At 42.0% G+C, this 21,838-nt stretch overlaps 1 protein-coding gene and 1 pseudogene across 2 annotated transcripts in view; one reads left to right on the plus strand and one right to left on the minus strand.

Moving 5' to 3' along the window:
* The window catches only part of KIAA0825 (KIAA0825 ortholog), a 2,097,552-nt gene that overhangs the window by 379,705 nt on the left and 1,696,009 nt on the right, over positions 1-21,838 (minus strand). The gene's annotated exons all lie outside the window — the stretch shown is intronic.
* The window catches only part of LOC146865651 (large neutral amino acids transporter small subunit 4-like), a 156,369-nt pseudogene that overhangs the window by 15,884 nt on the left and 118,647 nt on the right, over positions 1-21,838 (plus strand).

The following is a 21,838-nucleotide window of genomic DNA, read 5'->3' on the forward strand; positions in this document are numbered from 1 at the left end:
TTCATTTTTTTCTGTTTGCAGAAGGAAGACTTTAAAAGTCACCTACTGATTTTTAGAGTGCAGGCATACACTAGATAAAGATATTTAAGCTGTCAGTATAAACCGCTTCTGTTTTCATTTTGCATTTATTTCAATGCCAGACTCAAGGCATACATTTTTCATCACCTGCAATGCCATGAATAAAAGATTAAAAAGAGAACTGAGAAGAAATTCTATCACATACAGTGCATGCAGCCCACTGAGCAGACACAGTGTGCATAACTAAATGTTTAATTTTTATCTTTCTCTCTCTCTTTCTCTTTTCTACGACAGGCACATTATTGTCTGGCTAAATACATCATCAGCCTAATTCCCAGCATTTCAGCTCTACTGTGTTCTTGCTAAACCAGCCTGGGCCCAATTACCTGTTCAATTCCCTTGAAAGGTATGGTGGAGACGTAGCAAGCCCAGGTTATACAAAGGGAACACTGGGTACGCCTTATACTGTGCAGCGGTTACACTAGAGCAATTTCAGCATTACACATCCTATTGTCTTATTAGGCAAATTAGCGGAAGGATGAAACACCCCTCCTCATTTCAGGGAACTTAAAAGCAATAATAATAGTAATAAAAAAATCCAGGATAATTTCAGTTCCTCATTAAGGTTCATTTTCCTTTTTCAGCCCCAGGAGATAATGTGATGAGGCCACACTGAAGACATGCATGTGTTTTATTCAGAGCCAGGGTACCAGTTGGGTTCTTAATTTCTGTTTCAGTGAGCCTGAAAAGACCAAGAATGGATTTTTTTTTAATATCCAATCGATGGCGTCTGCCCATGCAATCAGCGTGTTAGGGGACCACTTGCTCAGTTGCTAATGTAACCTGTATGACCTTTTATTTATCAGAACAGACTTGCTATGCATGATATGCCTGTCTGGAGGAAGCAAAATCCATTAACAAAGGAATTATGCCCTTTTTTGGAAACTAATATTAATTGCCACCAGGGTTCTTTGGATGTAAATTGATCAGAGCATACTAATTTCCCTTCTAATTAATGCAGCTGGGTTTGGTTATTTCATCTCATACCAGCTTTGTTCAACAAGTGGGACCTCTTTATTTTTTCACTGTTCACTAAACTATGGCAGGAAAGTGTGGGTTCCCTATGAAATGGTATACAACCTGCTACCATTTTGGATCAACATTCACTACTGGAACACTCATTTTAGGATGCATTGTTTTAATTAATTTTAGTCCAAAAACGTAAAATCTGGCTTTGGTAACCTTACTGTGTGTATAGTGGAGCAGCTGGTGCCGGACACGAGCAATAAAAACAGCTTGTGTTCATGGCCAATGACAAGACTCTAATAATGCAGTACTTTGCATACATCTCCCACACGGTACAGAAACATATAAAAGCTAAGTATGCATTTCACCACACATTTTACTGAAAATGCAATATGGTTGGACAACAGTATACGTGTATCTGTGTATGAAATTCATGCAATGATTGTATTTCACACAAAGAACTGCAGTAAAAATTACACCTGCCCTCAAGATCTTACACTTGATCCCTAAAGACCAGAGAATTCAATTTAACAACTTTAGGCTCCATTGCAAGAAGGGCCCAAACAAGGATAGCCACTCTTCAGTATACTGCTTGATGCATATTCAGGTTCATTCAGTGCTACTACATGCTTATCCTCACACTGATTTAGGAAGGATCACTGAAGCCATTAAACAGCAGTTTCTTAAGGATTGGACCTTCTCCGTGCTGGCAGCTCTGCTAAACTCTACTGTTCATCTGAAAGCAGCCTACAGCCGATCGAATGAGCCTTACTAGCCAGGCCATTATCTAGTTCATTCTGAAGGCTTCATGGAAGACTTACCAGTGTTCAGCTAAACAAAAATTGCATCACCAAATGAAGGATTTTTTTTGAGGTTGCGCAGCCATTCCCCCACCTCTGCACATTTTTCCAAAACACATTCCGACTCGTGAGTGATCCTCCTATGCTCTGACTACATGTATGTAAATAACCACGAGCGGTTGAAAAAATTAGAAAGGGGTAACCTTCAGTCTCCCTAGATAGAAGCAACAATTACACATGAGTTAGCCTGTCTAGAAATTAAATCTTAAGGTATAAGAGATCAGTTATGTGCTCTCAATATATCTTAAGATGGTGGGCGATCTGCACTCAGGTAAATTGGTGCATCCCTGGCATTATATATATATATATATATATATATATATATATATATATATATATATATATATATATATATATTCACTTAAAAACCATAGGTTTCACACACGTTATAGTTAGGAATTAGCATTTAAAAAACCTTACAAATTCACTTAAAAAACCATTGGTTTCACACATGTTATAGTTAGCTGGACATTTCACTCGTAAAAAACCATTGAAATTCCCCCGTTATAGTTAGTTCAGATAACTATAACTCACGCGCCCGCAATCCACTGCTGATGACGTCACATATTACATCACTCATGACATGGTCAGTGGCATCACTCATGACATCACTGATGACATCATCCTTGTGATATAGTGGCGGTCGCGCGAGTTATCTGACAAAGGCTAGGGGGTCAGAAACTCTCTACCCTGCCCCCTTTTCACGTTCTCTACCTTTTTTTTTTCACTGTCACACACAAAACACACAAAATGGCAGCCGACACTTCCTGATTTCGACCGATTCGAATGTTGACTGACATGTGACCACCAATCAGAATTACGCTCGCGCACGTTATGGTGGGCGCACCGTGTGCGCAAGGTGCGCGCACGGTGCGCGCCTATAGATATTTATGTACTTTTAACTGCAATTTTCTCAGGAACTACTGAACAGATTGACACCATATATGCAAAAGGCAGATGCTTGACCTGAGGACTACCTCTTTGCCAAATTTCAAGTAATTCTGTTCAGCCGTTCGGGCTGTACCTTCGACTAAAGGTCAAGTTATTCAAAATAGGATTTTCAGATTTATATATATATATATACTATATTATCTACTGGCGGCCGCCAGTAGATAGTTATAGTTAGGACCGTGTTTCCATAGGAAATCTGAAAATCCTATTTTGAATAACTTTGGCGCCGGTTCACGAATCCTCGCGAAATTTTCAAAACTAATGGGGCGCTCCGCTCAGCTCCTACCCTGAAAGTCTCGGGGTGATTCGTCAAGCGGGGGCTGAGAAAAAAGGGGGGTCCCAAAACGCGTTTTCCCCATGCATTTTCCCATAGGACCTTTAGTCGAAGGTACAGCCCGAACGGCTGAACGGAATTACACCAAATTTGGCAAAAAGGTAGCCCTTGGTTCACACTCGTGCCTTTTGCTTAAATGGTGTAAATCCGTTCAGTAGTTCCTGAGAAAATCTAAAGTAAAATCACATATATATCTGGGCGGAGCATAACCACACATCTCATCGTGAGATCTGATTGTCTGTCAGCACTTCATCCAAGAAGTGTTGGCAGCCATCTTGGGACCAATATACATGATAGCACCTCATTAAATAGCATTGCGGTTAATAGAAGGTTTTAAGACTTTAGTTACATTATAAATCATTTGTTGATGGTACCATGCCCATTTTAGGAATTGTGGTGTGTTCTAAGTGATTTTACCATGTGAAAAAGCCTTCTGCTGTGATATCATGAATCATGTTTGCGAGAAAACTGTTTTCTCATGCTTTTTCCACAGAGGTTTGGAAGGTGATCTATAAGCTAAACTGAGAGCATATTTTCTGTAAATTCACATTATCTTTCTCAGTCATGTGAGAATGAAGTCTGACATTCTCAGTAAAACATGTACATCCAACAAGGGCAGAGACTGTCAGTTGATTCCTTTGTGTTCTACTGCAGCTTCCCAGAGTGTTCTAAAGAACAACTAGAGCGCTAACAGTCCTACTTATGACAAACGTATGGCACACCTGAAGCCATCTTGGTTGGAATAAAGTGGTAACTCTTAAAACATTTAATTTTAAAAGGAACAAAATGAGGGGGTTCATTTTGCCATAGAAAGTAGGATTAGTGCTGCAGAAAGAAAATTTAGGGCACATTTTGAGTGACTTCTCAAATCCTCTTCTATTTCATTAAAAAATTCTGACATGCAGACTGAAACATGCACTTTCAATACCAGCAGCAGACTTCCCTGGTGAGCAGTAGCTTTACTACAGTGATCTAATAAGCAACTAGAGTGCTAACATTCTGAATTTATGGCAAATGTGTGACACATGTGAATGCCTTCTTGATGGAATCAAAGTAAAAAACTGAAAGTATTTCCTACTGAGGAGACTGTGGTAAATGAGGAAATTAGGAAACATCATAACAAATAAGTCTCCCAAAATGGCCACCAGAGACAAAAGAGCCCAAATGTAGCCCCCCAAATATCACCCAGATGTAGCCCAAGTATAGCCCAATGACAGAATGTCCCAGAGTGTTCTAATGAACAACTAGAGCGCTAACAGTCTTACTTATGACAAAAGTATGGCACACCTGAAGCCATCTTGATTGGAATAAAGTGGTAACACTTAAATCATTTAATTTACAAAGGAACAAAATGAGGGGGTTCATTTTGTCATAGAAATTATGATTAGTGCTGCAGAAAGAAAAATTAGGGCACATTTTGACTTCTCAAATCCTCTTCTATTTCATAAAGAAATTCTGACATGCAGACTGAAACATGCACTTTGAATACCAGCAGCAGACTTCCCTGGTGAGCAGTAGCTTTACTACAGTGATCTAATGAGCAACTAGAGTGCTACCATTCAGAATTTATGGCAAATGTGTGACACATCTAAATGCCTTCTTGATGGAACCAAAGAAAAAACTGAAAGTATTTCCTACTGAGGAAACTGCAGTAAATGAGGAAATTAGGAAACTTCATAACAAATAAATCTCCCAAGATGGCCACCAGAGACAAAAGAGCCCAAATGTAGCCCAAATATCACCCAGATGTAGCCCAAGTATAGCCCAATGACAGAATGTCCCAGAGTGTTCTAACGAACAACTAGAGCGCTAACAGTCTTACATATGACAAAAGTATGGCACACCTGAAGCCATCTTGATTGGAATAAAGTGGTAACACTTAAAACATTTAATTTACAAAGGATCAAAATGAGGGGGTTCATTTTGCCATAGAAATTATGATTAGTTCTGCAGAAAGAAAAATTAGGGCACATTTTGACTTCTCAAATCTTCTTCTATTTCATAAATAAAATTCTGACATGCAGACTGAAACATGCACTTTGAATACCAGCAGCAGACTTCCCTGGTGAGCAGTAGTTTTACTACAGTGATCTAATGAGCAACTAGAGTGCTAACATTCAGAATTTATGGCAAATATGTGACACATCTGAATGCCTTCTTGATGGAACCAAAATAAAAAACTGAAAGTATTCCCACTGAGGAGACTGCAGTAAATGAGGAAATTAGGAAACTTCATAACAATAAATCTCCCAAGATGGCCACCAGAGACAAAAGAGCCCAAATGTAGCCCAAATATCACCCAGATGTAGCCCAAGTATAGACCAATGACAGAAGTGTGCAAAACACTTATTTGTTGTGTATTTGCAGTTTTATATAGTGCAGACTTGTCAGGTATTGGAGTGCTTTACATGAGCATTGGTTACATCACACAAGATCAAATTCATTTTGGTTGTAGACATGGGGAGATTAAGTGATTTGACCAGAATCACAGAATGTTGAGCTGAAGCAGAAACTCCAACCTGGTTCCCCAGTTGCAAAGTCTGCAGCTCTGGAAGTAACACCACATCCTCTCCCCTAGGTGCAACATTTAATCAAGTGGTCAACTGGATAAAAAAACATAAAGATTACAAATAATTTAAAAGTTCTTTGTCGCTATTTGAAAACTCAGAAAATATGTCCTCATTTTAGTTTTTTAGAGCACTAACCATAATTTTGATGCAAATAAGACCCTCTCATATATGTAATTTCTAAAGGAAATACTCTAGGTATTACAGTTTTGATTATATCAAGATGACGTCAGGCGTTCCACACTTTTTTAATAAATATAGAATGTTAACAATCTAGTTGTTCATTGGGATACTGTTGAGAGGCAGAGGCCAGGGGCACGGACTCTGAAAATTGAAGGCAGGTAGGAGAGTGCAGATGCAACAATTTGACCACACTGGGCAGGCAGGAAGGGCAGTGGCAGCACAACAGACTATGGAGGGCAGTGGAAAGGGAGGCAGGGGCAACAAACCAACAATACAGGACTGGCAAGAGAGGCTGTGGCAATATAATAGACCATTGTGGGCAGAAGGAAGAGGCAGTGGTAGTACAACCATACATGCCAACAGACCCGTTTCAGCCAGGAAACGTCCAATGTTTTTAAGCTCAAATGGGCTTTATTTGATCTGTCTCCTATCTACAATCTCCTCTTTTTCAATGTAACTCAAAGGGGAAAATCAATACCCCAGATTTTTTTCAAAATCTCCCTCTTACCAAGTTCAAAATGTTCGCAAGCATGGTACATTGGATCATGGTAGGCAGGAGGAATTGGGGTAGGGACATGGACTCGGATAACAGACGACAGGAGGGACATGGAGAGGTGCACCAAACTGACCCTACAGGGCAGGCATCAGGGTTTGCAGCAGCACAATGCACCACACAGCGCATGCAGGACGGGAGTGCAGCACAACAATCCATAGAAAGCAATAGGGAGGGGACAGGACCATGCACATGGACAACAGAGAACAGAGGGGAAAGAGGCAATGGTAGCTAGCTGACCATAATGGACAGACAGGAGTGAAAGCTGCAGCATAACAGACCATAAAGTACAGGAGGGACGGATCAGGGGCATTACAATGGAACAGACAAGCCAGGAGGGAGGGAATAGGGGTCTGCACATGGAAAAAGAGGGCTGGGGGCAAGGGGGCAGGAGCAGCAAGATGACCATGGAGGTCAGGCAGGATGGGCACTAGAAACAAGACACACCATGGAGAGCAACAATGAGACTATGATGGCATACACACAGACCATGGAGGGAAGGTGGGAGGGGGTCAGGGGCAGCTAGCTGACCACACAGGGAAGGTGGGAGGGGCCATGGCAGCACAGAAGACCATGCATGGCAAGCGGGAGGGGTAGTGGCAGCACAATGGCTATGATGGGCAAGAAGGACGGTGCAGGGGCATGCACAAAGGACCATGGAGGATAGAAGGGAGGGTCAGGACCTGGGCACAGACAAGAGAGTTCAGGGGAAGGGGCCTCACAACAGACCGCGCGGGGCAGGCAGGAGGAGCAGTTGCAGCACATAGACCAGGGAGGGCAGAAGGGTGTGGCAGTAAAATGGACCATGGAGGACAGGAGGAAGGGGATAGGGGCATTGGCATGTGGACAGGCAGTGTGGAGGTGGCAGGGACAGGTTACAGTCATCTGACAATGCTAGGCAGGTGGGAGGGGAGTGCCAGCTCAACAGAACACTCAGAGTAGATAGGAGTGGCAGGTCCATGGAACATGGTGGGCAAAAAGGATGGAGCAGGGGCATGCACAAAGACATTGGAGGGCAGGGGGAAGGAGAATAGGGGCAGCAAGCTAAGCACAGAGGCTAAGCAGGAGGTCAATGGTGGGCCATAGAATTGGGCAATGGAGGGCAGGAGGAGTGGACTGGTACATCATGCTAAATGGAGGGCAGTGGCAGCACATCAGACCATGCATGGCAGGAGGGAGGAGGCTAGTCCATGGATTCAGACAACAGAGGATAGGGAGGAGGTGGATGGGGCAGCAGGCTAACTGTTCAGAGAAAGTGGGTATTAGGAACTTTATTGTTTTTAAAATGTGTGTCTGTGCGAACTACTTAAAATATAAACAAGTATGCAGCATAATCTCACTTTTATTCAGGAAGAAGAGGACGTTTGTGACTGTGACTTCGGATTCACTTGGCAGAAACACCCCCTGATCCTCCACCCCCCATCGCAAAATGATTGAAAATGAAAACTAGATATAGTATATGGTATAAACTATGCACCAAAAAGTGTGATATAAGATGAACCGGGGTGTGAAATATAATATGCAATACATTGTGCGCAATGACAGATTCATTGGAGAGTGCGAGATAGCACAGGCACTAGCGCGTGCTATGCGATATGCCCCTTGGAGTGTAATATGCACAGGGTAGTGTTGTGTAACCTAACTAGTCTCCAAAGTTGTAATATAAAATATGTGCTGGGGAGTGTAACATTGCATATGCACTGTGACAAAGATATGGATCCCAGATTGTAATATGTATGGCATAGCGCTGTGCGTTATAACATAGGCATCGAGGAAGGCACGTTAGATGGGGCAATATAACCCGTGCGAAGGCAAGTGTGGCATGACATATTCACGGGTGGTATTACAGTGCACATGGGCTAGAGAGTGACATAGCATAAGCACTAGCTGGTGGAATGCAACACAGAGGTGTGAGGCACTCGGCGGGCACTGGTGGGTGTAACACAGCATTGGGCTCAGCCAGGAGCACGCTGTGACTCTCAAGTGAGGTTCGTCTCCTTTCCAGACAGTAAAATAAAAAGTATTACACATCCGGCGGTGGATGTGTGTTTTATTAACCGTGAGGGGGGTTTCTTGCATAGTTTGGTCGAATTTTTGTCGAATCCGCTTTGAATGGCTTGGTGTGCGTGTATATTAAATGTGCCCGTCAATAGCTACCCATGTTTGTATAAATAAACGACAAGGGTGTCTACTTGGAGAGTACCCACCGGCGGGGGCGCCGGGATTAGGCACGGTAGGGCGTCAGACACGTCAGAGCTTCACTAGCGGTGTAAATACATTCCATGTGGATTCATTCTATGTATAGTCGCCTTTTAATGAATATCACGCAAATCGTCATGGTGATAGGTACATACGGTTTGTCCAGCATGTCCTGGGTTTTTCTATAAATATATTTATAAAAAAAAATTAAAAAAACAAAGGCCGGCCCCGGGGGATGGGATCCCCGGGGCCATAAGTGGCCTGAGGAGGGGGGCAACGCAGCCCCCTCCTAAAGAATAATAAAAAAAAAGGCCATGACCCGGGGGTTGGGGTCCCCGGGACCGATTAAGGCCTTGGGAGGGCCAAATTAATTTTTTTCAACAAAAAAAATGAGGATGCAGGCCCTGGGGGATGGGGTCCCCAGGGCCAGTAAATTAGAAAAAGAAGGGGGGCCACACAGCCCTTAAAAAAATAAAAGACCGGCATCGTGCCGGAGGCCACGCCCCCTCCGTGCAGCACTCTGCAAACGAGCCCCCTGGCCAGTTGTTAGTTGGGGAATTAATTCCCCTTCAATACTGAGGGTCCTTGAGGGCCAACTAGCCCAACAGGTGTCTCCAGTATGCGCCAGGGAGCTGCGTTGCAGACAGGTGTTCTGAGGCCACGCCCCTTTTTACACCTCTATGCAACGCAGCTCTGTGGCGCTTACTGGAGGTACCTAGTGGGCTAGTTTGACCCTAGGGACCCTTAGGATTCAAGGGGACTTAATCTCTCAACTTAGAACGGCCACAGGGTGCGTTTACACAGTGGGGAAGTGAGGGGACAGGGCCTGAGGTGACGTGTGCAAACACGCCCTGTGGCGCGTTTTAAGAGATAGTTTTAATCCCCTGCCCTATTATATACTAGGGGCTTACAGAGGAGGTCATGCTGATCACAGGGGGACCCCAACGCATAGTGTTCCCTAGTGTATGTAGGTGTTTTGACTGTATTCTGAGTGTCTTTTAACATAGCACTGGCTCTAGTACTGGTTAGTCAGACTCAGTTACCACCAGTATCCGTCTGAAAAAGTTGAGGGTACAGGATGATTTTGCAACAAGGCTTCTTTCTGCTCTTCTGTTTGTTCTTTCTGCACGTTATCCTTCTTCCTGCACTTTTCTTCGTCTTTGAGGACTTCTGTTGCTTCTTTCTTCATTTCTTTTTTTTATTTCTGTGCGTTTTTTCTTCTTTCTTCACATGTCCTATCTCTGTAGGCATAGTTAGAAATTAGCATTTAAAAAACCTTTGAAATTCACAGAAAAAACCATAGGTTTCAGGCACGTTATAGTTAGGAATTAGCATTTAAAAAACCTTAGAAATTCACTGAAAAAACCATAGGTTTCAGGGGCGTTATAGTTAACTGGACTATTCACTCGTACAAAACCATTGAAATTCCCCCGTTATAGTTAATTTAGCTAACTATAACTCGCGCGCACGCAATGCACTGCTGATGACGTCACATATTACATCACTCATGACATGGTCAGTGACATCACTCATGACATCACTGATGACATCTCAAATGACATCAGTGATGACATCACTGATGACATCATCAAGTGAATGTGTGTTTTTCTGAAAATTACATATGTTTTATATATGTATATCTCAAGGTCGATGGAAGAATAAATGGGTATATAAGTGTCTAAATGGATGATTTTTTTTAAAAAAAATTGATTGTATAACTGACTGATTAAGTGCATCTTAGTGAATACATGGCTTAGTGAGTAATGTTTAAACATGTAAATATCTGTATCAGTCTCTCACTTTGTGTATAAGTGGCTGCATGGGTTGGTGAGTAGCTACATGAGTGTCTATATAGGTTATTAGTTGGTTTTTTGAGTATCAGTATGAGTGTCTGAGTGTCTGTATGGTTCGGTGGGGGTATTACGTAGTGCATAGGTGCATGAATGAGTGACTCACTGTTTGTATGTGTTGAAGACAGCATGTGTGCAGGACTGTATGGGTGGATGAGTGTGTGCATGGGTGTGTTAGTGAGTGAATGACTGTCTCAATAGTGTCTTTATGAGTAACTACATATGTTTTAAACTAGTATATGTGACTATTGGTGTATACAAGTGAGTATATGTGAGAGTGAGAGATTGGAAGAGTTCCTGTATGAATAAGTATGTGTTTCTATAAGTGATTGTTTAAAAGACTAAGTATGTGTAAGTTTCTGTAGAAGTAAGTGTGGTGGTGTGTGAATAACTGTATATGCAAGTAAATGGATGTTTGATTCTTTATTAGCATGAATGACTATGTGTGTGAGTAACTCTATGGATGAGTGGCGTTGTGTAACAGGATGTGAAGGTGTATGAGTACATATGATGAGTGGGTACATGTATGAGTGACTGTATAGGACTGTTGGTGAATGAGTGGATGTGTATGTGGATCTTAGAATTACTGAATAGGTTGTTGTAACTGATATTGGTATGTCCATTGTTTTGAAAATTTTAGTTTCTATTTTTGAATGTGTGTATCAAAGATTATATTAGGGGGAGAGAAGGTCTGCCACTCTATCACAAGGATGATGTCATCAGTGATGTCATTTGAGATGTCATGAGTGATGTCACTGACCATGTCATGAGTGATGTAATATGTGACGTCATCAGCAGTGCATTGCGTGCGCGCGAGTTATAGGTAGCTGAACTAACTATAACGGGGGAATTTCAATGGTTATGTACGAGTGAAAAGTCCAGCTAACTATAACGCCCCTGAAACCTATGGTTTTTTCAGTGAATTTCTAAGGTTTTTTAAATGCTGATTCCTAACTATAACGTGCCTGAAACCTATGGTTTATTCAGTGAATATATATATACATATGTGTGTATATATATATATGTATAATACTATAATACTCACCCACAGGTACCACCAGTGGCAGCTTCATCATCAGATCCTCACCCACTGCACCTAGTAACCTAGTATGAGTAGGTGGGCTCAATGCAGTTTGTAAACGCGGCTCTTAGTCTACAGGATAAACAAGTGCAAGTTAAAATCGCCTTCAGGATCCTAAATCCTGTTTATTAGCAAGGTCCTTAGGCAAAAAGAAAAACAGTGAGATGTTTAGTGGGTATAATGACCCCTAACATCAATGGGTCGAGAGTTTTCAGCCTGTATCTAGTGCCACTAGGGTCAATAGGCTTTCTTCAGGACTGGAACTGTGCATGGTATCCCTACAATATATAGTTGGTAACGATGGTCTGTATAGGCTTAGCATCGGAGGCGTGCGGGAGCCAAAGTAGGTGTAAGGGAGGGTGAAGTCCCTTGATGAAAGTGTGACTACAAGGATCGCCAACCCCCACTACCTCATGAAGCCCTAATTAATAGAGGATATAGACCATTACAGGAAAAGGCCCACTTTGGTCTGTATGTTTGCATGCTTCATGATGTTTGCATAAACTACTACTCAGAGTTGGCAGTTACCAACTATATATCGTAGGTATATTACGTACATTTCCAGACCTGCAGAAAGCCAATTTAACCTTGGGGGCACTTGACACAGGCTGAAACATGTCGATCCACTGATGTTAGGGGTTATTATACCTACTAAACATCTCACTGTTTAGGTCTCGGCTGCGAAGGCTGCGCTTGCGCAGTCTAGCTCCGAGATTTAATGACTTGGAGAACTCGGAGTTCTCCATTGGCTGGCCTCTTGAATGCTGGCCAGCCATTGGAGAAGAGGTCAGTCATTCCGATTAGGCCCCGTCCTTTTCGGATCGGGGGGCGTGTTTTTTGCAAGAAGTCTCATTCTCTCCTCCAGCCAATGGCTGGAGGAGAGAAAAGACAAACACGCCCCCGAATCCGAAAATGCCGCTGCGTTTCTCCGAGGCATTTCTGCTCTGCCTCGGAGAAAGGCGGTGGTGTCTTCCGGTGCCCTCGGCTTGTTCCTCTTTACTTGTTGTGGAAAGCAGGAGCTCTCCACGAGTCAGTCAAGGTAGTTTATTCGAAACTTACCCATGCAGGCTGTAGTATCCCCGTGTGTTTTTTCACCTTAAAGTCTTGTTGAATCCTTTATTTCAATGGATTTTAAATAATTATCTTTTAATATGTCGAGGACACAATGGACTAATGATAATGAGATGTACGGGTTCTTAACCAGTGTAGAATTCCTAGAAATCCGAGTCACTATTCCTATCGTAAGAATAAGACAGGCAACGTTCACTCTGGAAACAGCAAAAAGGAGATTTGTTTATTAAGTTGAGAACAAGGACCACAAGAATGGGTGCTTCCAAAAAGGCAGAAATATTCAAAATAGACAAGTTGGCGCCATGTCAGAATATGGAGTTCAAATGGGGTTTTGGCCGCCATCTTTAAACGTATGGTCCTCCCGTAGGGATCACGAAGAGCGCAGACAGAAGTTTTAAATTTCTGTCCTGATAAACATACTTATAGATTGCATAACTAGAAGAAAAGTTAAATTTAAATTTACATCGATTTCAACTATTGAACATAAATTGGTAATTCTTTTAATGCATTATAAAATGAGATGTTACAGGTTTCATAATCTCTTGCTTTGGTAATTTTGGGCGTGTATTTTCCCGACTGGTTAGGTATGAACCTGTTAATTTTATGATACTGTATTAGTTCTTTACTATGGTGTATTGATGATGTGAATAGCAGCCCAGTTTGAGATTCGCGATTTTGCGCACGCTTGTCTCCTTTCTATCTCACTGTCCAGTTCTACGTATTTTGTAACGCGCGTTTTAGCCAATTGGAGTTTGCCCTGTCCAGATCCGAACCAATCGCAGACATGTTGAGAGGGAGGGACATTAGAAGGTTCTCATTGAGGTTTCCCGGGAGCTGCGGCGAAGCGCAGGAGGGAAAGCGCCGGGGTAGAGGAGCGTGCGAGAGGCGCCATGACCTCAGCATCCACCAGGTAACCTGACAATGTCCAGGAAGCCACCACAGAGCATGTTGGGTCACGGAGTCTTAGGATTTCCAACCCCTGTGTGCAACTCGTGCGAGTGGCTTCGTTGGCTGTTTGGGACAATAGGAACGTGACATAACGTGAATGCCTGTGGTCGCAGGACAATGCTTTACTGCAACCGTAAGGGGTGGCTTGAAAATGAATGGAATCATTTAGGACGGTAGTCCTAAAGTTGTCAGCGGCGATACCAATATATGGCACAAATATGTTGTTCTGGATTTAATCCTACAGCGAATGTTTCCTTGTTATAACAAATAAAGCTAGTGTGAAACATACGTGAAACTCATTCGCATGGTCTGCAGCGTACATATATCAATATGGTGTGACGGGTCAATTGGTTAGGCAACTCTCCTAAATTTTGTAAAGGTGACTGCGTTATTATCAATTTCAATAGGCCTCATATTGCAACAAGCATTTACAATGCAATGGTCTCGGCATTGTTAAAGTTAGAGCTATTGGCATTGCTCATGACAATGCCGTTTCTTTAAATGTTTTAAAAACAAAAACATAAATAAAAATAATGTCATGAGCAATGCCAATAGCTCTAACTTTACCAATGCCGAGACCATTGCATTGTAAATGCTTGTTTTATTTTCGCCAAAGGACCTTGCTAGTAAACAAGATTTAGGATCCTGAAGGCGATTTAAAGTTGCACTTGTTATCTCTTAGACAAAGAGCTCCATTTACAAACTGCTTTCAGCCCACCCACTCACCCTAGGTGCACTGGGTGACGATCCGATGATGAAGTATACCACTGGTGGTACCTGTGGGTGAGGAACCTGCTCATATATATCCAAGAGATTTCAGGACGCACCAATTTACCTGGGTGTTGATATCCCACCATCTTAAGATTTTTTGAGACCAGATAATGACCTCTTAGTCCTTAAGAGTTAATTTCTAGACAGGCTAACTCCCTTTTGTGTAATTACTGACTACATGCACCACAACTGCTGCCCAGAAAAACTTATGTATGCTTTGTCCTTATGTTGCCTTCTATATCTGAGCTTAAAATCCTATGTAAAAACAGACATACCTTTTAATTGTCTAAAACATTATGCTTGATAACTACACCACCCCTAGTTTCATGTTCTTCTCAGCTGTTTAATAGCATCCTATACAGCCTTACTAAGGAAACAGAAAAACAGACCAAATACCAATTAAAAGATATTTGCCTCTTTAAGCTCACCATTATTTTTCTCAAAAATCTGTATTGGTACAAAACCAGTCGGAATGTACTGCTTGGAAAATAATGATCCTACCCTTACATGTGACAAGTATGCACAGGAGAGAGCTGAGTGCAATGGAGGAAGGCTTGGTTTGTACCCTGGGAGAACAGCAGAGCACCAAGGCACGGCTTCAAATAAGAGCTGGGAACATTGTTCACCAGACACAGAGACAGCCTTCGTGCGGTGGTGGCAGGTGTGCATAGACTGCAATGTAAGTGTCATGGGGACACGTGGATCACAAGCGGTGAAAGGTAGAAAATAGGTACAGTCTGATACTTCCAGGAATTTTTACCGCCTTCCTCAGCGTAACCGTCTAAGTGCTATAGAGAGTCGAACATATTGCACTGAAGAGATGCATACAGTGACCCCATCAGCATCCCATCATGCCAAGCCACTTAAGACGAGGTCAATTCCAGCAGACAACAAGCCCCAAGGAACGCCAGAGGGCCTAAATAGCACTCTTGGGGCTAGGATACATAGCACCAGTAGGAGCTCGAGGAAGGAAATAAAAACAATATATAAAGTGGCAAACAGCATTAATAAAATATGACATTAAAGGGAGCTTCCCTCTCTATTATTCATGCGCTACCCTCTGGATATTGTCGCCGCCCCGGATTTATTTTAATGACCAGACCTATAAGATGAAGTGTAAAGTTTATAAGAGAATCAATTCACAGTGTTACACGTCCTCTTGCAAACCGGAGACTCAAAGATTCCATTCATAATACACTGTAATATGGTTACAAGTGCATTGAAATTCATCTCGTTACAATGGTAGTAATATATCCCACCAGGACTACTATTCCTAGTAGCAATTTAAAATAATTATTGCGAGACTTGATGCTAGACATCAGGTTTGCAACAGAATTACAATGGGGAAAGTGTATTAGAGACAAAACATTGCTGCAAGAAAACTTCATAATGGTGCAATTTAGAACTAAGCCTCAATTTTACAGTAATAGATTCCCTTTATGGCGGCACAAAGGAGTAAATGCACTTAGCAAATTCAAATCTATTATTAGTCACACTTCCCGATTGTAGTGCAAAAAAAATGGAGGAAAGAAATTAGCCCTTTATGTATGTCTCATATATAGAGGAAGTTCCACTAAGGAAAGAATTATATGGAGAGAGAGCAAGAGAGAGAGATCTCATTACAACGTAGAAATGCTGTAGGTGTAACTGCGGCAAATTATTCACATTTAAATAAAATCTTCTCAAATAGTTCTCGGTGTCTTCATTTTCCAATTAGCAGTTTCTGAATCTGGGATACTGTCCATCACCAATGCACCTGCTATTACGGAGATGCAACATCTTACAGGAGCGGCGCGGAAAAAGTGGTCCTCTGTTTCTTACTGCAATTCGTCTCCTCAAACAGACGCAAATGTCTACAGCACGCGGTGGCTTTTCTCACGCCCTGATTGGTTGCCGCCATAGGGATGAGGGGCAAGATCCCATTGCAACATCGCCGGATGGAGTACGACTGTGCGCAGAAAGCATCCACGTAGCTGATTGGTGGTACTCTGATGTTGGCAAAGGGCTGCTGTGCGAAGTGGGTCTTACAGAAATGCGGGTAACTTCCCGAAAAGGAGACATTTGCGCCACATAGCCATCACCTATTCCCCCCCCCCCCCTTTTTTTTTTTTAAAGAAAACAGCTGTTGATTTCTGAACTCGCCCTTCAGAAACTGCAGCAGATACTTTAATTTGAACACTGTTGTTCGCAAGATGCGTCGATTCTGCAGGAAAAAAAACTGAAAAACGCGGAGGCACCAAGTTTAAAATATACATGTTACCTGTCACCGTTGTCAGATATGACAAGCAGCAACTCTTGGTCCCTAGAGGTGAAGCTTCCTCCAGCAAAATGTTGACCTTTCTAAATGATGCCTTTTGGCTACTTCTCTAGCAGACATCCACACCAGGTGCCCTTAGGCTAACTGAACAGTTTTTTTTTTAGCTCTACCGCAGATAAGAAAAAAAAATCCTTGCCAACTGCCTAACAATTGCACTGTATAGATCTCCTCGAGACATGTTTGCAGCCGGCTTGTTATTGAGGAGACTAAATCGTCCCAGCACGTATAATGCAGCACTAACAAGCAATATTCACCTGCAAATGTGACAGTCTGGATGAAGCGGCTCCCTACAGTTTTTGAACGGGAGAACCATGCCCTTCAGGTGGCTGCAAAAGGCACATCCATAGCATCATTTACACAGCTTACATCCCATGTAATGAGACCCAACCTGGCATCTGCCACGCTTTCTGCCTTTCAGCTTAAAATAAAGTGCAGCTCCCCTCACATTGCATCCTGATTAAACAAATTAACTGTGGCGCTGACTGCAAATGTACACACTAGAGTGCAGGAAATGAACAGATACAATGGCCAAGTCTGTGTTTAATTTTAATTAAATTTCATTCTGTAGCTCAATTAATCCACATCTCCAAATGTCAGCAGGACTTAGGCAAATGGAATGACATCTGCTGCACTGCACACGGACTATAAAACCCCTCACTGCACGTTCGAGCTCTGGAATGACACCAGGAAAGATGAAATATGAGTCTTAAGCATAGAGCAGGGTGTAGAATTCTAAGCGCACACCTACTTCCGGCAGGGCCGCGGCCCCTCCCTCGAGGTTTGGAGCCGGCAGGATGCGGTGGGAGAGCCATCATCTCCACAGTGAAGGCTGTCCGCGCCACCTCAAAGGGTGGCTCTCTAAAGGCGATCATATCCACAGAAATCGTCTTGATGTGCTTGGCGTCCATGGCGTAGACGCGCTCTTTTTAACCGTCAACTGTGGATTCTTTGCGTGACCTTAAATAAAATACTCAAGGGGCCATTTGTCAAACCTGTGTGTCAGCACAAACCGACAACTCCTTCCAGCATGAATGTAAATATCTAAATCAATAGGCAGGGGAGGATTGTGGCAGCAAACTCAGCGTCTGCACCACTTTTCTGGATCAGGTAGAGGACCCCTCACTTCAAATGATTTGATTGGTTGGTAAATTGTTATTTTACACTAGGGCCCTGCCGGAACTATACTAGAAGAATACTTCTTGGGCCAATTACAGATTTGTCATTTATTTTACTATGTTGTGATGAGTCACTCTATGATTGTTTTGCTGAATGTTACAGGAAATATATTACACTATATGAGAAACTGAACTAGCGGTACATGACCTTGATTGTTTACTCCTTGTTGTTTTAAAGTGTTGACCTCCATTGTACGGAGATTATTCCTACTTTTGCCTCTGTGTACAGCGCTCTGATACTCGCAAGGGTCATGTTCGTGCTTTATAAAACTTTTCAAATCATAAAAATAAATAATGACATAAGGTGAACCTGTAGTAATGTTTAATCCTAATACAGCACTTTCTCTTATGAGGGGTGAAAGTAATCCATTTCAGAAGTAAGACTATTCTATTATAAATAAATTTCAATAAAGAACCCTATTGCTTGACTGGCTTTTGGGCAGAAGATTTCAGAAATTATTACACAAAGTATTGTCCATTCCCAAACCCTTCTTTTTCCCCTGAAACATGTATTACTTTGTCTTATATTCAAGATTTTCTGACACAATGCAACTTGCCTTTGAAACTACAGCTGACCTTCTTCCACCATTTGAAGCTATAAATGTCACAATCATCTGAATTTAAAGAAAAACCTGAAGGTTCATTGTCTTGTGGAGACTCGGTATAGGTATCTGGTGTCAGGTATTTAGTTGGATGTTTGTGGGGTTTTCAGTGCCGTTTTTTTTTTATGTGTTTCACTCAACTATCATCAACGTATCCTTAATAAATGCTTGCAGCAAAACAAACTACAGCTCAAGCTCAGAGATCGGCATTCAGTCCTGTTATGGCTGGGATCAAGCAGAGAGTTGCCTAAAAACAAAAGGGCACAGAAGTAATCTCAGATTTTTTGTAGCATAAGGGCGTAGTTCCTGGTCAAACAATCAATTCATATTTGTATAGCGCAGGTCTTCACCCGCTGGGTTGCTGGTCTTCAGTAGAAAAGCCAGATTTTGAGTCTCTTCCTGAATTCTGCCAGAGAGGGTGATGCCTAGAGGCGGAGGTCGTTCCAGGACTTGGCGTCGAGGTAGGAGAAGGAACGGCCTCCACTGTGGCTTCGGAGGATGTGTGTTGTCTGTACAAGGGTGAGGGAGGCGGAGCAAAGGTCTCTGGAGGGTTGGTGGAAGTAAAGATGGTGGCTGAAGTATGCTGGTCCTTGGATGTGGAGAGCTTTGCAGTCGTGTCAGCCTAATGCGTTTAGTATGATCAGAATAATTAAACATTAGGAGCATAGAGACAACACTTCACAATTTGTTCTGTTGACAATGAAAGATTTTGCTATCGGACTGACTTCCCCACCACACTTTCCTTGTCTAAAATGTTGTTTGGATTTGAGGCATAGTGCCCTGTGAAAATTTAGTTCCAGCCTTTTGATTTTTGGAAGGCAAGAGGATATCCTTCATTCTTTTTGTTTGTTCACTACAATGGCTGCTGGATAAAACTTTGACTGAATAAGGACTGAAGTTATAACTGTTCAATCCAGTCTTGGTGAATTAATCCCAGATCTGGATGTTTTTAAGCTTACCTTTGAGGCTTTGGATTTATTTTTGGAAAAAAAAACGTTGTGATATTTTTAGAACTGAAAAAATAAGTTGGGTATCAAGCAAAGAAAAAAGGAAAAGTGTATGTGTATATATTTAATTTCATTATTTGCTTAAGTATGTATTTGAAACATGTATTTATATTTTTTCATTAACTAGACATAGTTTTCCTTATAAAAATAACTGTTAGGTAACAGTCAGCTATTTGTATCAGGAAAGGTTTGTACCAGTGTTTTAACTAGTAGACAATTTACTTCTGGTTTAACCTGTGAGTAATGAAGTTTTTACATATTCAGCTTTCATTACTGTCAATTGCTACTTTTCAACTGGTTACTGTTCTTTTCCCCTTTTCACTGGGAGTCTATTACACTTTAGTTATATTTACTTAAGTTTTGAGCCTTGGAGGTAAAAGGGCTAAAATATCGGCAGTATTCCTTGATAACTCTAAGGTGGAGTGTGGATATTCATGTAAATTATGATGTCTACTCTGTTAAGGGTCCAGCCTTGATACAATTGGTTCTTCTTCCACAAGCAGAAAGAATGCAGATTTTTTTATTATTGCGGAGCAGAGAGCTTCCACGGATTGACATAGTAAATCACCTGTACACTTGTTAAATCAGGGATGGTGTCCCTTACCTTATCGTCACGTCCCCCATCTCTGCTCAGTCTCTCCTCCACATCGGAAAGGGAACCAGGAAGCACACCCAGGCTCACCAGACCAATTACAATGCTGCAGTGCAGTGTTGTGATTGGTCTGAGCGCCATGGTTCGTCACTCAAGGGGCCTAGCATGTTCACCACCCAGGCTGTAATGTAGCCTGGATGGAAAATATGGAAAGTGCGCATGACTTTTTGGCTGGCCCCAGGTAGCGAGCCATAGCGTCATACACACTTCAGTGTGCCCACCGCTCCTCCCATGCCCTGCTCTGAGAGCAGAGCAGCCCCGTCCGCCCAGCCACACGCAAAGCAGCTGTAACAAATAAAATGATAATAACATTCAGTTATCGTTTTATTTTTCCTTTAGTCACATTGCTTAAAAGCAGTGGGGCGATGCTCCTTTGCCGCTGGAAACACTGCGTTTTCCAAGAATGTAGTTTGAAAAGATCTGAATTTTCTGGGACTTATTCTAAAAGGCCTACAGGAGACGTACTGTGTCAATTTGTGGAACTGCACTGTGCCGACCATGAAAATTACAATTGCACATACCTATATAAATTAGACATGAACAGATAAGGAGAAGCAGGAGATTAGGAGTCTGTATTAGGAGGCTTTTCAAGGGTTGCATGTTAAAAACATGAGGACTAATAACTCGACCTACCACTATATCAACGAGGTAAGTATGTAAAACAAAAAACTACTGTGTCAACAATACATACACTGCCCAAACCTAAACCTACTCTTACACCTAATGGTACCTAAGTTTAAATCTTGTCCTACTCCTACCATTCATCCATAACTAATAGCTACCCTACACTTAAAGACTACTTTTTATACTAACCCTAAAGCTACATTTTCTAGCGCAGAGGGGTGGAACGGGAATTTATACCATTATTTGGTCAATAAATGTCTTCTAGAGGATTCTCATTAAAAAAGACACAGTCCCTCTCTCACCAAACTAGGTAGCATATTTCGTCATTGGGCTGCTGCTCCTCACTTGAAACTCCCATACGGTAGTTAGAGTGGGATCCCTCAGTCGGAAACACATAAGGAGATCTTTGATAATAAGATGATGATTTGTGGTTGGTATAGAGTCAGAGAAAGTGAAATTAAAATGACCTAAGGCTTTTGCCGAATAACTTTATTTGCAGTTAGCCTTGTTAAGATTAAAAATTGAAGAACGACAATAGGCATAATTAAGAATCCTTCATTCTGAAGGTCAACATGTCTCAGCCACATTGGGTATATCCATACGGGGTCATTGGCGTTTGTCAAGACCAACAACCTATCAAACAGTGGACCTAACGTTTCATCTAGTTATAATTTTTACTAAGATGAACTGTGTAAACATGCATACAAATCTCAAATACACTTGCAAGGCAATACCTTCCAAGGTATTTGCCTGTGATTCTGAAAAGACAAGGCAGAACAACTAGCAATGCTTTCAAGGCTGCCAGTCTCAATATTACACTTGTGTCAAACATCAAACTGTAAACAACACAAACACATGCATCACACAGGTAGACACCAATACGAGACTTATATGTGCAGCTGTAATTGTTTCTTTATGAGTATAAATTGCTTCTGACTTCGACAGGGCTGTGCAGTAAGGTTCTATAGTCATACTCATAAGGAGAGTATATATACCAAATACATTCAGTTGTTGGATATTAAGGACAAGCCTCATCAAGAGACCTTACC

This window comes from Triturus cristatus, chromosome 2_1, assembly GCF_964204655.1.
Source record: "Triturus cristatus chromosome 2_1, aTriCri1.1, whole genome shotgun sequence".
Classification (NCBI taxonomy): Eukaryota; Metazoa; Chordata; class Amphibia; order Caudata; family Salamandridae; genus Triturus; species Triturus cristatus.